The sequence below is a fragment of the Sinocyclocheilus grahami genome, unplaced genomic scaffold (genome assembly GCF_001515645.1).
Source record: "Sinocyclocheilus grahami isolate Dianchi unplaced genomic scaffold, SAMN03320097.WGS_v1.1 scaffold358.1, whole genome shotgun sequence".
Taxonomy (NCBI): Eukaryota; Metazoa; Chordata; class Actinopteri; order Cypriniformes; family Cyprinidae; genus Sinocyclocheilus; species Sinocyclocheilus grahami.
Window position 1 is genome coordinate 645622 of NW_015505537.1, and position 12762 is coordinate 658383.

At 39.0% G+C, this 12762-nt stretch overlaps 1 protein-coding gene across 1 annotated transcript in view; it reads right to left on the bottom strand.

The window, feature by feature from the left end:
• LOC107548916 (transmembrane protein 132C-like) overlaps nt 1-12762 on the bottom strand; it is a 144442-nt gene that overhangs the window by 78289 nt on the left and 53391 nt on the right. The window lies entirely within an intron of this gene.

Genomic DNA, 12762 nt, shown 5'->3' on the forward strand with positions numbered 1-12762 from the left:
ACTGGTACATGAACGAATCTCTTGAAAGAATCAAAATTTCCACCACTAATTCACACATCCTCCAGGACAGCAGGGGGAAGTACTGCCTTTGGCCTCATATAAAATTTAGTGATGATTTTAAAAAGCCCTTAGAACAAAGAAGTCTTTCAAGATATACTCTGTTTTACAGGTGAGTGGTAATAATAAAGAAAAAAAGGAAATAATAAATAAAGATATTAAAATGTTAAAATTTGTGTGTGTGCGTGTGTAACAGGTGATAATTAATTAATAATAAATAAAAATGATTAAATTATTAAAAAAATTCATTTATGAAAAAATTTTTTTACATGTAATATTGAGTAACATGCCATGCTCAATATTTAAAACATTTAACAAACAAAATTTCAGTCACATTACTGAATACACTTTAACAAATCAATTCAGGCGATGAATAATTAGTATCTTCATCATGTATAGACTCTTAATTACTGTGTGAGTTTCACTGAAACAGCTTGTGCTTAATGCACATCAAATATTTCAAAAGATATGAACAATTTGAAGGGTTTCCTCTCTATAATCACATTCACAGAATGAACTCAAGGGACTTATCTGCAGAGGAAACTAGAGCAACAAAACCCCATTAAAGAAGGTTTATTGTGTGAAACAGTAACAGCCAGAAGACAATGCATCTTAATACAATTAATGACTAACTTGGGGTCTGTGCATTAGTACGAGTGTCACAAACGGAGAGCGAGGGACAAAAAGCACTTAAAGCACTGTAGAATCATGTAACCATACAGTTTCTGCCTCAAATGGCAAGCACAGACCGTTACGGGCATGTATTCGCAAAACCTGTGATCCATAACACATGGAACTTGGTAATTTTTTTGTGAAATATGCATCAGACTGTCATTCTGCGGGTCAGCATGCACAGGTTTTTACCAGAATGCCAGAAACAAAGTCATGTTTACAAGATACGTTCACAAGTTTTATTTATGGCACTTAGTAGCAAGTAAACAGGATATTCCCAACCACTTATTTTATGCCTGCTGAATAATCTGTATTTATTATGTCTGATCAACGACTACACATCCCTAAACAACACATAAAACAAAGCTTTTAATCACGTTACGTGATGATCAGACAGTGGCTGAACACATTACAAAGTGGAGCAAACTTTATGCCACGAGTGAAAAGTCTTGCTCTGTGATGCACACATACAATGCATCCGCACGCAGCTTCAAGACTGATGGGAAGCAGCAAAATCCATTTCCCTGAATGACAGGAAACCCTCCCTGATTCCTTCCTCGCCTCTTTCTTCTGAATGAAAGCGTACAGTTAGAGCACAACCTCTCTAAATGCTCCCGAGTTGACCTTTGACCTCAGATCATCAGGGGCCAAATAACCGCCTCCCCCCACCATCCTTGTTATGACACACCCGAAATGAGTTCAATTACACTCGCCCAATCGGCCGCTTGATGGATGTGCTGCTGTCTGACCCCTTCCTCCTTCAAAAAGAATGTTCTGGAAGCAGTGAATGAATCAATAAACCAACAGACAATACTTTATTGCAGAGATGGCATACGTCTATGGGGAGCGGGGAGAGAGGGAGGGGGCGGCCAGTCAGAAAATGAGAGATAAATAATGGTATGGAGAACGAGAGCAAGGAAAAAAGAATCAGTCACAGTCCCTCTCTGTCTCTTCTGGAAGCGCAATGTCATTTCTCTGAATAGCACGAGCGTTTTGTCATTATTCACTCAGAGTTTGAGTCAGACAGCGATCTTGCCCAAACACTCGGCTGCGCCCAACAACGAGCCGCAGACAAGCAAACCGCCTCGCACAATTATACGCAAACACAAATGCGCCGAACAGGACTTTCAGAGGCGTTAAGAGGATTAGTTATGTAGAAGCAGATGAGAAGTAGAGAGGACAGCAAAGTGATTCTGTATTCGAGGAACGTTGTTAAGCATTACGAACAGCTGGATAATAAGCGGGGCGAAAGAGCGTACGGCAAAGGAGCGATGCATCGTGGGAATTCGGAATTTCTTTTAAAGGCAGAGTTCCCTCAAAATAAAAAGTTGAATTGAATTTTTTGTACCTCTCAAATCTCATTTGTGCTTCTTCATATTAAAGGGTTAGTTCACCCAAAAATGATTCTCGTTCACGTAATCCATTGACTCATATTTCTCGTTCACTGAAATTCCTCCCTCCAGAGCAGCGCAGCATTATTTGCAGTGCATGCGTGAACCGGGTAGCTCTGTGTACTGTTTCATCCTCTCAAAGAATGATTAAACCTCGAGCCAATAGCCTTCGAGCATGAGATGTGACGGAGCATGTGATTTGTTGAATGTAGTGAACGAATACGCCCTTTACTGAACAAGTTTCTTTTGAGTCTGAACGAGAGAGATCTCCTCGTTTGTGAAGTGAACAAAATGACCGAACTGGTACATGAACGAATCTCTTGAAAGAATCAAAATTTCCACCACTAATTCACACATCCTCCAGGACAGCAGGGGGAAGTACTGCCTTTGGCCTCATATAAAATTTAGTGATGATTTTAAAAAGCCCTTAGAACAAAGAAGTCTTTCAAGATATACTCTGTTTTACAGGTGAGTGGTAATAATAAAGAAAAAAAGGAAATAATAAATAAAGATATTAAAATGTTAAAATTTGTGTGTGTGCGTGTGTAACAGGTGATAATTAATTAATAATAAATAAAAATGATTAAATTATTAAAAAAATTCATTTATGAAAATTTTTTTTTACATGTAATATTGAGTAACATGCCATGCTCAATATTTAAAACATTTAACAAACAAAATTTCAGTCACATTACTGAATACACTTTAACAAATCAATTCAGGCGATGAATAATTAGTATCTTCATCATGTATAGACTCTTAATTACTGTGTGAGTTTCACTGAAACAGCTTGTGCTTAATGCACATCAAATATTTCAAAAGATATGAACAATTTGAAGGGTTTCCTCTCTATAATCACATTCACAGAATGAACTCAAGGGACTTATCTGCAGAGGAAACTAGAGCAACAAAACCCCATTAAAGAAGGTTTATTGTGTGAAACAGTAACAGCCAGAAGACAATGCATCTTAATACAATTAATGACTAACTTGGGGTCTGTGCATTAGTACGAGTGTCACAAACGGAGAGCGAGGGACAAATACGAAGCTATGAGAATACTTTTTGTGCGCAAAAGAAAAAAAATAACGACTTTATTCAACAATCCGTCTCCTCCGCATCACCCTGTAGCGCCATTTTGGAGAATATCGGCTGGATGTAAACAGCGTATGCTGTTCTGTGTCACCTGCGTCACGACATGAGGGTGAGTAATTAATTACAGAATTTTCATTTATGGATGAACTAACCCTTTAAAAGTCATAATCAGTTACAAGACAAGCAATTACTGACAACAAACATTTAAACGGCAAGTTTAAATGTGCAAAATGTGAATTTTTTATCAATTAATTCACTGAAAAAATCGGAACGATTCATTAACAAATCAGAAATCAGGACTGTCACGAATACACTGATAAAACCTGGTGTAGAAATATTTCAACTCAGAAACAGGGTTATTATAGTTATCTAAAACCATTACAAACACACATTTTTGTTACTCAAAATAAAATAAATGTAAATTAAAATTAAATATAAACCTTACTTTATTTCATCTAGTTAACGAGCCAACATTTCTCATTTTCATTTAGTTTAACTTGACGTACTAAAATAACTAAAAATGTAACTAAACAGAATAAATACATTTTTACTATAATAACTATAACAAATCTAAAATGAAAATAACTAAACAACAAAAAATACTAAAAATTACAAAAACACACAACAGAATTACTCAAACTAAAATTTAGCACAAATAAAAAAAAATCCAATTAAAATATTAACAAAACTTATAATAGTATGTCAATGCTACTAAAATAACACTGCTAGCAAATTGCTAGCAAATTTCACAATTAATAATTTTTTACATTTACATTTTTACAGTGTACCTCAAACAGAGTCGATGTCATATTTTTAAAAGAATAACAACTTAAATTCAGTATGTTTCTCACACAAAGCAAACGTATGCCTTCAGATGGCTTGATCAATTTAATGCATTCGTTTTATAATACTTTAATGGTAGGTTTCACATTGTTTTTGGAGCTTGAAAATAATCCATTGCAATGCCATGGAAAGAAAATGTAAAACATAACCTTCAGGATGTCTCCTTTTTCATTCTGCAGATGAGAAATTAAGTCATACAGTGACAAGATGGTAATGATGACAGAACTTTAATTTTGTGTGAAATTCCCTTTAAGAGCAGAGTATAGTGAAAGGTATTACCATAAACAACTGCCCAAAGAGCAAACAGTGAAAATAACTCTTCCGAAAGCAATGACCAATAACATAACCCCTTGCAAATGTAATTAGCATTGCATCTTTGCGTTTTTAAGCGGATGTGATCACGTGTATATTCTCACCCCCTCAGAAACCCTAATGCAATTGAGCAATTATCTTTACTTCAAGTAAACTTGAAGGCAAACGGGGAAAAAGCACAGGCACCAGGGCATCGGACTCAAAACACAAACCTTCAGACAGGATTTTTCACTCTCTCTCTCAGCCATAATTAATTTAAGCAGAGGGAAGAAGAGAGAAAAGAGGAGTCTCATTGTCCCCAGCTGTATTAATTAGCCATCATCGATCAGTTCAGGGTTTGTGGCCGCCACAGATGCCGAAAAGGCAGGAGTGTTTATCTTATCGTGGGTCAGAAACCGAGAGCAGCTGAGAGGCAGACTCACACCCATACATCACTCGCCTGTTGTTTAACCTTTGTTGAGAAAGTCGTGTTTTAAAGCGCTGGACAGAAGCAGAGGGAATGGAGAAGTGCAGTCAGCCAGACTTAAAGAGCCGTTTGTCACCCGTGACGGGTTCACTCAGGTAAACGTGTACTTCAGGACACTGCTTCAGAGAGTCCCTCCGCAGGTGTTCCGGGAACAGCGAGCCAAGGGCTTTCAGTTGTCACGTCGCCTCTAATTAATCTGCCACTGGACTGAAGTATTTTCTGGAGTTAGGACACAATCGGAAAACAAGGTTCAGATTTACGTGACATTCCGCTCAAAGAGATTAAAGTTGTGGCAGATATTTTCTTCTGTGAAAAAATATTGTGAAACATAAAACGGGAAAAACATGTAGGATGTGGACTTGGTTCTATCCACTGGTCGTCATCAGAGAGAAGCCTTGTTTCACTGGAAGATGAAGCTTGACATTTTAGTTAAAAATATGAGTTAAAAAAAAAATCAAGCATGAATGGATGAATCCTTTGTAATAAGATCAATAACATACATTTACAAAATAGATTTATTTAATGCAGACTTTAAATTGATAGATTATCATGATCAATTACTCAACAACAATACAGTTAAAAAGATTTTCCATTTTAGTAAGAAAGTGTGTGTTGTAAATGAGTGCTGCCTCACTGTGCAAAAGTAGCTGCCATATCCTATACAGATAAGTTGCATCTGAAATCACATACTGTCTAGTAGGCACTAGATTTGTTTTGAAATGAAATTGAAAATTTGAAAATTGAAATGTGAAAATATTATGTAAATGTAAGATTTTTTTAAGAACAAGAAAATAACATTTTACTTCTTAATTCATTTTACAAAAAAAGAGGCTCCCCTAATTTCAAAGTAAAAACAAGTTTTCATTCCTTCGTGTTTTACGAACAAACACTTAATTTTGTCTCAAGATTTCAAGTTCAATTTGCATTTCAAGTAAATGCATCTTGATTTAAACATGTTTAGATATTTGTATAGATACTGAGTAAGTAAATGTACTTATTTATTGTTTTATTTTATTTATTTATCTTTAGTATTATAATTTATTTTGCAGTGCATGCAACATTTAATGCCACGAGGTCCGTGTATCCCTTTGCAGTTCTTTGTTCAATTCGCACCATCAAAATGAACCAAATGAAAAGTTGGCTTCAAACTTTCATTTTCAATTTCTTTGGAGCAATTTAGAAGCAGCCAGAGACTCACCGCGCCTTCAAAAAAATCCAACTGAGGTGCGTAATTCAAAAAAGGTTACCCAAAGGTGAAGAGCTTGAAAAAAGTCAGCACACTCAAACATCAAAGCATCACAAGCGAGATGAGAACAATATAAGCAATTTACTGAATGAAACAAGGCAAACGTTTCGGTCACATGTTGACCATTTCCAATGCCAAGCTTTGGAGCAATTTACAAACGGATAATTGTCTCTCATTTTAATTATCAATTTTACGAGTTTGGGTTGTTGCGCCCGAATCTGATTTTTGAACATAAAAAATGACTCATTATTCTGATTTTCCACTTCTCTGTTTTGCGCTCCCGGTTGGACCGTACCAGTGGGTGGAGCGGGGGGTGGGGATGTGGATGTATTTATCCAGAGCGCTGTATGTATAGGTCCTATGCCTATGCATTGGCACGTCTGACCATGCAATAATTTATCATCAGACCTCCATTAACTGTGTGACTGCACGTTAACAACCCCAGATTTTCTGGAAGATGCGTGAGTGGAGTGTGCTTGATGATTATGAAAGTGTTGGGATACACATGCAAACAAGTTCAAGAGGTCCTACAGCAGCAATATGGACTCGGGAGAGGCTCCAGTATTTCCTTCATTTCTAAATTCTGCGCATCGAGGAACATTCATCGTTTTGATAATGCACGGCTAGGGAGAGATGGTGTGGATGCAGTCGTTCGACCAGCAGTTACTGTTTGCGGCCCTGTGTACGGTAGAAAGATGATGACTGGGATGTTGAGAGCTTCGGCATACAGGTTGGGCAGGGGCGGTGCCAGAGAATTTTGACTGCAGGTGCTGAGGGGGTGCTAGATCATTGACAGGGGGAGCTGGGCAATTCAGGGCTCCAGACTCATTATTCCCACTGGTCGCTCTTTTGCGACTAACTTTCTCAGTTAGTCGCACGAGCAGGGGCGCCACTAGCAATTTCGGCCCTATGAAAGAATATGAGATTGGGCCTCCTACAGCACCAAACATACACTATATTGCCCAAAGTTTTGGGAAAACTAAAAAAAAAAACTCATCGCCAAACACCAATGACTTGTATATATGCGTACAATCATTTTAGACACTTCCAAAACTGTGGCAACAAAGATGGAAATACAATTTTTAAATACATGAATTATGTTTCCATCTTTGATGCCACATGTAATGGGGCTGACGAGACGAGAGGCATGCGGATCCATGTGCAAGCTTTATTTCACAAGAGAAGTGGTCAAACACTGGCAGGGTCGATCAATGGCAAACAGGTATATGGCGGGCATAACACAAGAATAGTCCTAGGGCTAGCGTAGGTCACTGATCGGCAGACAGAATCACAGGGGCGAGACGAGAGGGAAAAATTCAGGAAAACAGGCAAAGATCAGAAACCGAGAGAACAGGCAAGGCAAGGCAAGGCAAAACAAGGAAACACAGAGACTCGGAACGGGGTACAGTCTAAACAATACTCAGCGAAGAATGGTTGTTTGAGTGGGTGTTATATAGTGAGTGAGTGATATGAAACAGCTGTGTGCAATCAGTGCAGTGTTTAATCAGTGCAATGAATGATGGGATATGTAGTCCGGGGTGCTATGCAACAGTTTGTGTTGTGCGAGAGTCAATGTAATGGAAAGGGTGACCTCGGTGGTGAATGAACGGAAGTCCATGGACAGGATTCGTGACACCACAGTTTTGGAAGTGCCTTTTTCTGTTCTAAAGAAGGGGGTGTCCCAATACATTTGTTCATATGTATGTACAGGTCATTGATGTTTGGTGATGAGTTTTTGGCTCAAGGTCTGCATTTAAAGTCACACCAGAGGTGTTCAGCTGGGATTAGGACTTTGCTTTCTGCAGACCAGTCAAGTTCTTCCACACTGACTGAATCAATCTTTTTTTTTTTTACCTTGCCTTATACACAGAGGCATTGTTGTGTTAGAATAGAAAAGGTTCCTGTTCAAACTATTTGTATAAAATTAGAAGCACACAATTCCCTAGAATAGCAGTATATGCCTTTTTTACTAAAAATTTTAAATTACTAAAGTAGTCAACCCTGTTTATTAGAAGGGGGTGTCCCAATACTTTTGGCAATGTAGTGTACAAGCCAGCCTAGCTATTCAAAATCTTTGTCTGCAATTTAATAATATTGACCTAGGCCTATTACTTTTGCTATTGCTTTTGACCATTAGGTATCAGTAACATAATTCATTCAGAACCTGTTTTATGGACATCGACTTTCTGTACCACACTATTCTGCTGATATGGAATGAGTTTGACTACTTAATCAGTTATATTAATAGAAATGCTTCACTGGGGCAAACAAAAAAAATCCTAAAATAATAAATAGGATACCCCATAGCAGCATTTCCAGCAGTATCCAACATTTCTCAATCATGATCTTACTCAGCTAAATGTGACTATTAGTTTAACAGCTGTAATCCTCGTTTGCTAGCTACCTATGCACATACAGCATACAATGTTAAAAATGTTCTACATTATGAACCTTAACCCAAAAACCTTTAGCGTCATACTGTTACGGGGCAGACAAGATGGGAGACGTGCGGATCCATGTGCAAGCTTTATTCACAGGCGTGGTCAGAAACAGGCATGGGTCAGACAATGGCAAACTGGTATGGAGAAGACAAGGCAAGGGCAATGCGGTAAACTAGCGAGGGTCAGTCGACAGCAAATGGAATCCAACAGGGCGAGACAGAAGAGCAATCCAATAAACAGTCCAAGGTCAAAAATAAGAAGGCAAGGCAAGGCGGTTTCTTGACAGGCTGAACGTGCATTGCTGGGCGCCACCACCGTGCCAGGAGTTGACGCGAGCACCGCCGCCTCGGGAGGTTCTGCAGCGTGGGCCGCCACCTCTGGAGAAGCTGTAGCAGGCGCCATCGCCTCGGGGAACACGGCAGCGTGCACCACTACCTCGGGAGGATCTGGAGCGTCAGCAGCCACCTCAGAAGATCGCATAGTGGCCACCGCCCTTTCTAAATTTTCAGAGGTGGTGTTTGCAGCCCAGATACACCATAAAGCGATTCTCATTGTGGGAAGCGCTACAGACAGGGGAAATAGTTCAGAAACTTGAGGGCTTGAGAGTGCTGGTTTAGGGATGCCAGCTACAAATGCCGACACCAGCGGAGGGTCCTCCACGCTGGAAGCCAGTCTGTGATATTGAAGAACAGTCCTTGAGGATCTGGGTGCAACAGACAGGAAGTGACAGGATTCTGAGTGAACAGACGTGATGCGGTTTGTGAGCAGGCTCATCTGTCGCCGCCATTTTGTGAGCGTAATCTAGTGCGGGGGCTATTACAGGAGTGAGTGCGGGGTCACGTTCATCCGCGATACCCACAGTAAATAGAGAACCAACATTCAACAAAGCAAAGTCCAAAAAACAACTCAGTGAGGAACGCGTACCCTCGCGTCTAAGCTCAGATCGTAGAGGTTGATTCAGGCCATCACAAAAAAACATCAAAAGACAGTCTGGTAGATCAGCATAATGTGCTATGGCTAAAAATTCGCGAACATTGTTCTCCAGCGATCGCGGGCTCTGTCTAAGGGCTAACAAAATCCTTGCCGGGTCCATACCAGGCCAATGTTCCTCAGAAAAGCTGCTGGGTCCTTGTAGGGCCGAGTATTCTGTTACGGGGCAGACAAGACGGGAGACGTGTGGATCCATGTGCAAGCTTTATTCACAGGCGTGGTCAGAAACAAGCATGGGTCAGACAATGGCAAACTGGTATGGAGAAGAAAAGGCAAGGGCAATCCGGTAAACTAGCGAGGGTCAGTCGATAGCAAACGGAATCCAACAGGGCGAGACAGAAGAGCAATCCAATAAACAATCCAAGGTCAAAAACAAGAAGGCAAGGCAAGGAAACACAGAGACTCGGAACAGGGTGCATGCTAAACAATACTCGGCCGAGAATGGTTGTTTGAGTGAGTGTTATATAGTGAATGTGTGATTGATGACAGCTGTGTGCAATCAGTGCTGTGTGCAATGGCTGATGGGATATGTAGTCCGGGATGACATGCAACAGTTTGTGTTGCGCGAGAGTCAATGTAATGAAAGGGTGACCTCTGGTGGTGATAACACGGAAGTCCATGGACAGGATTCGTGACACATACACTGTAGATAATTGTGACCCTGCCTGTGGAAACCCAGCTAAAGTATTTTTTTAAAAACTGTAATTCACTCCTTGATTTGCTTAATAAAAGCCTCCTTTGAGATCGTTTTGACAGACATGTTCATTGTGTATTATTTTCAATGTGTTTATTGCTAAGTTTAGTGTGGCAAACGGTGGCAAAATAATTAAATAATAATTTGCGTGCAGTGTATCTGGTTGCCATTACAACCTCATGCGCTTCCTGCTGCTGCTCTATGTAATCAGAGTGTGAATTTGTATATTTTCTATAGCAAAACTAAAATGTGTTTAAAAGTGCGACTGACCAAATCGTCCGGCTCGGTTTGCCCCCCTCGAACTCGAAGACATCTCTAATTTGACAGTTTACCATCTGATCTCACTCAGTGACTCTAGACTACGTAGGACGGGACGAAACCATGCAGTGAATGGGGGGGAGATATGTTTGCCGGAAATGCAGAAATAAGCTGAAATTTTGTTTTATTTGTAACACTTTGGTAGATACATTTATAATTTCTATTACATTACTACTACTATTACTACTGTTACTACTAATAAAACAGATCTCTGGGGGCCCCAAAAGTGCGTGGGCCCTTCGAATCGTCTTAACTTTCCCCCCCTTAGCGGCACCCTTGCGCATGAGCACATGTTTTTTTTTTTTTTTTTTTACAACATCGAATTAATCAGTGCATGCTGATGAACTTTTATCATAGTTTATAGTTATATGAAAACGAAAGTGGTTAACATTCAACCCGTTCTTTTTCCTCTTTTGCTATGTTATAAGCCTTTCACTTTTTAAGACTAAAACAAAAGATAGATTCATTGTTATTTTTAATTAAAAAGCACAACAACAATAAAACAGTAAGATGCAATGACAAACTAGCTTACAAAACATTTATTAAAAAAAACGAATAAGATGAGGCATGGCATAGGCCTACACCACATGCTGTATTACATAATGACTAATAAATTACAGAACGTTTAGCAAACACTGAGGAATCAAATAAAAAAATATATATATAAAATAAAAAATAATAAAAAAGCCTCCATAGCATAGCGTGAGTTAAACAGCAAAGATAAGCTTTTCAAAATGAAAACAAAAAGAAAAGTAAAACTAAACTTGCTGCTGGTGACAGTGCTTGCATGTTTTTTTCCCCACAAGAATACCAACATGTTCACCTTCTCTGGTTTAAGAAGCGGTCTTTTACTTTACTTTAGCGTAAAAACCATCCATTGTTTCCTCAATATTCGCATCCTCAGAGCTGGCGCCAGCGCAGCACTAATGAGGGGGTGGCTGAGATAACGAAAGGGGGCGATGACATAGCAAAGAAAACAAAATCAAGCAAAAAAACAAAAAAACATATGTGGCCCATTCACGTATTTGTCGGACCGTAACAAAACCTGCCGGCTACTATTAGAATACTGGGTTCACACAGATAGTGAGACAGGTCAGTGGAAGTTTTTTTTTTTTTTTTTTTTCGCAAGGTCTAGAGACTTGTTTTTAGAAGCTGAATTTCTTTAAAACCTGAGCGCCGTGTTTTAGATTGATGTATTATAGTCTACATAAAGCGCTCTGGGTAAATACATCCACATCCAAATCCCCACCCCCCGCTCCCCCACTGGTACGGTCCAACCGGGAGCGCAAAACAGAGAAGTGGAAAATCAGAATAATGAGTCATTTTTTACATTCAAAATGTTCAAAAATAAAAAAAACTCATAAAATTGCAAATTAAAATGAGAGACAATTATCCATTTGTAAATTGCTCCAAAGAAAATGAAAATGAAAGTTTGAAGCCAACTTTTCATTTGGTTCATTTTGATGGTGCGAATTGCACAAAGAACTGCAAATGGTTACAAGGACCCCACGACATTATGAATTTAAGAATTTCAGCTCTGATTTAAGACCTTTTTCAATTTAATTTAAACTTGTAAATACTCAAAGTTTTAGGATTAAGATCTTAAAGAAATAAAAAGGGAAAAAACGAACTAATATACAAAATATTAAATGATAAATAAATGAAATATTTTAGGTTACTAATTGCTTCTGCCATTCAAGCAAAAGGGACAAAATACCGAATACTGAAAAGTTCAGAAGTCTTTGTTAATTTTTTCAATTCATCTTTACATTTAACATTTTATGAACATAAAATAATCTGTAATGTAAACATCTGCAGCAAATAAGAAAAAAAGTGCAAAAAAGAAGCATGTATAGAAGCATAATAGAAGCATTTACAATAGCGGTCTCACACACAAGCATCTGAATGTACACCTATGTGGTCTTGTTCCCATGCAGCAGTGAGACAGGCCGTTCAGAGCCATCTTTGTCTTGGCTCAGGCTCAAGTTCAGCCCAGCACTGAGGAACAATCACTTCATGGAAGTTTGGTGAGCTAAATATAGTGCCAGACACTGACCTAATTGCTATTTTACCATGCACAAGTGAGGCAGGTTAGAGATTCAGCATTCAAAAAGAGAGAGAGAGAGTGTGTGTGTGTGTGTGTGTGTGTGTGTGTGTGTGTGTGTGTGTGAGCGACTGGAAGAAGAACAATGTCATATCCTCGTTACTGACCGCTGGCTACCATCCAGATCTAAAGCTGT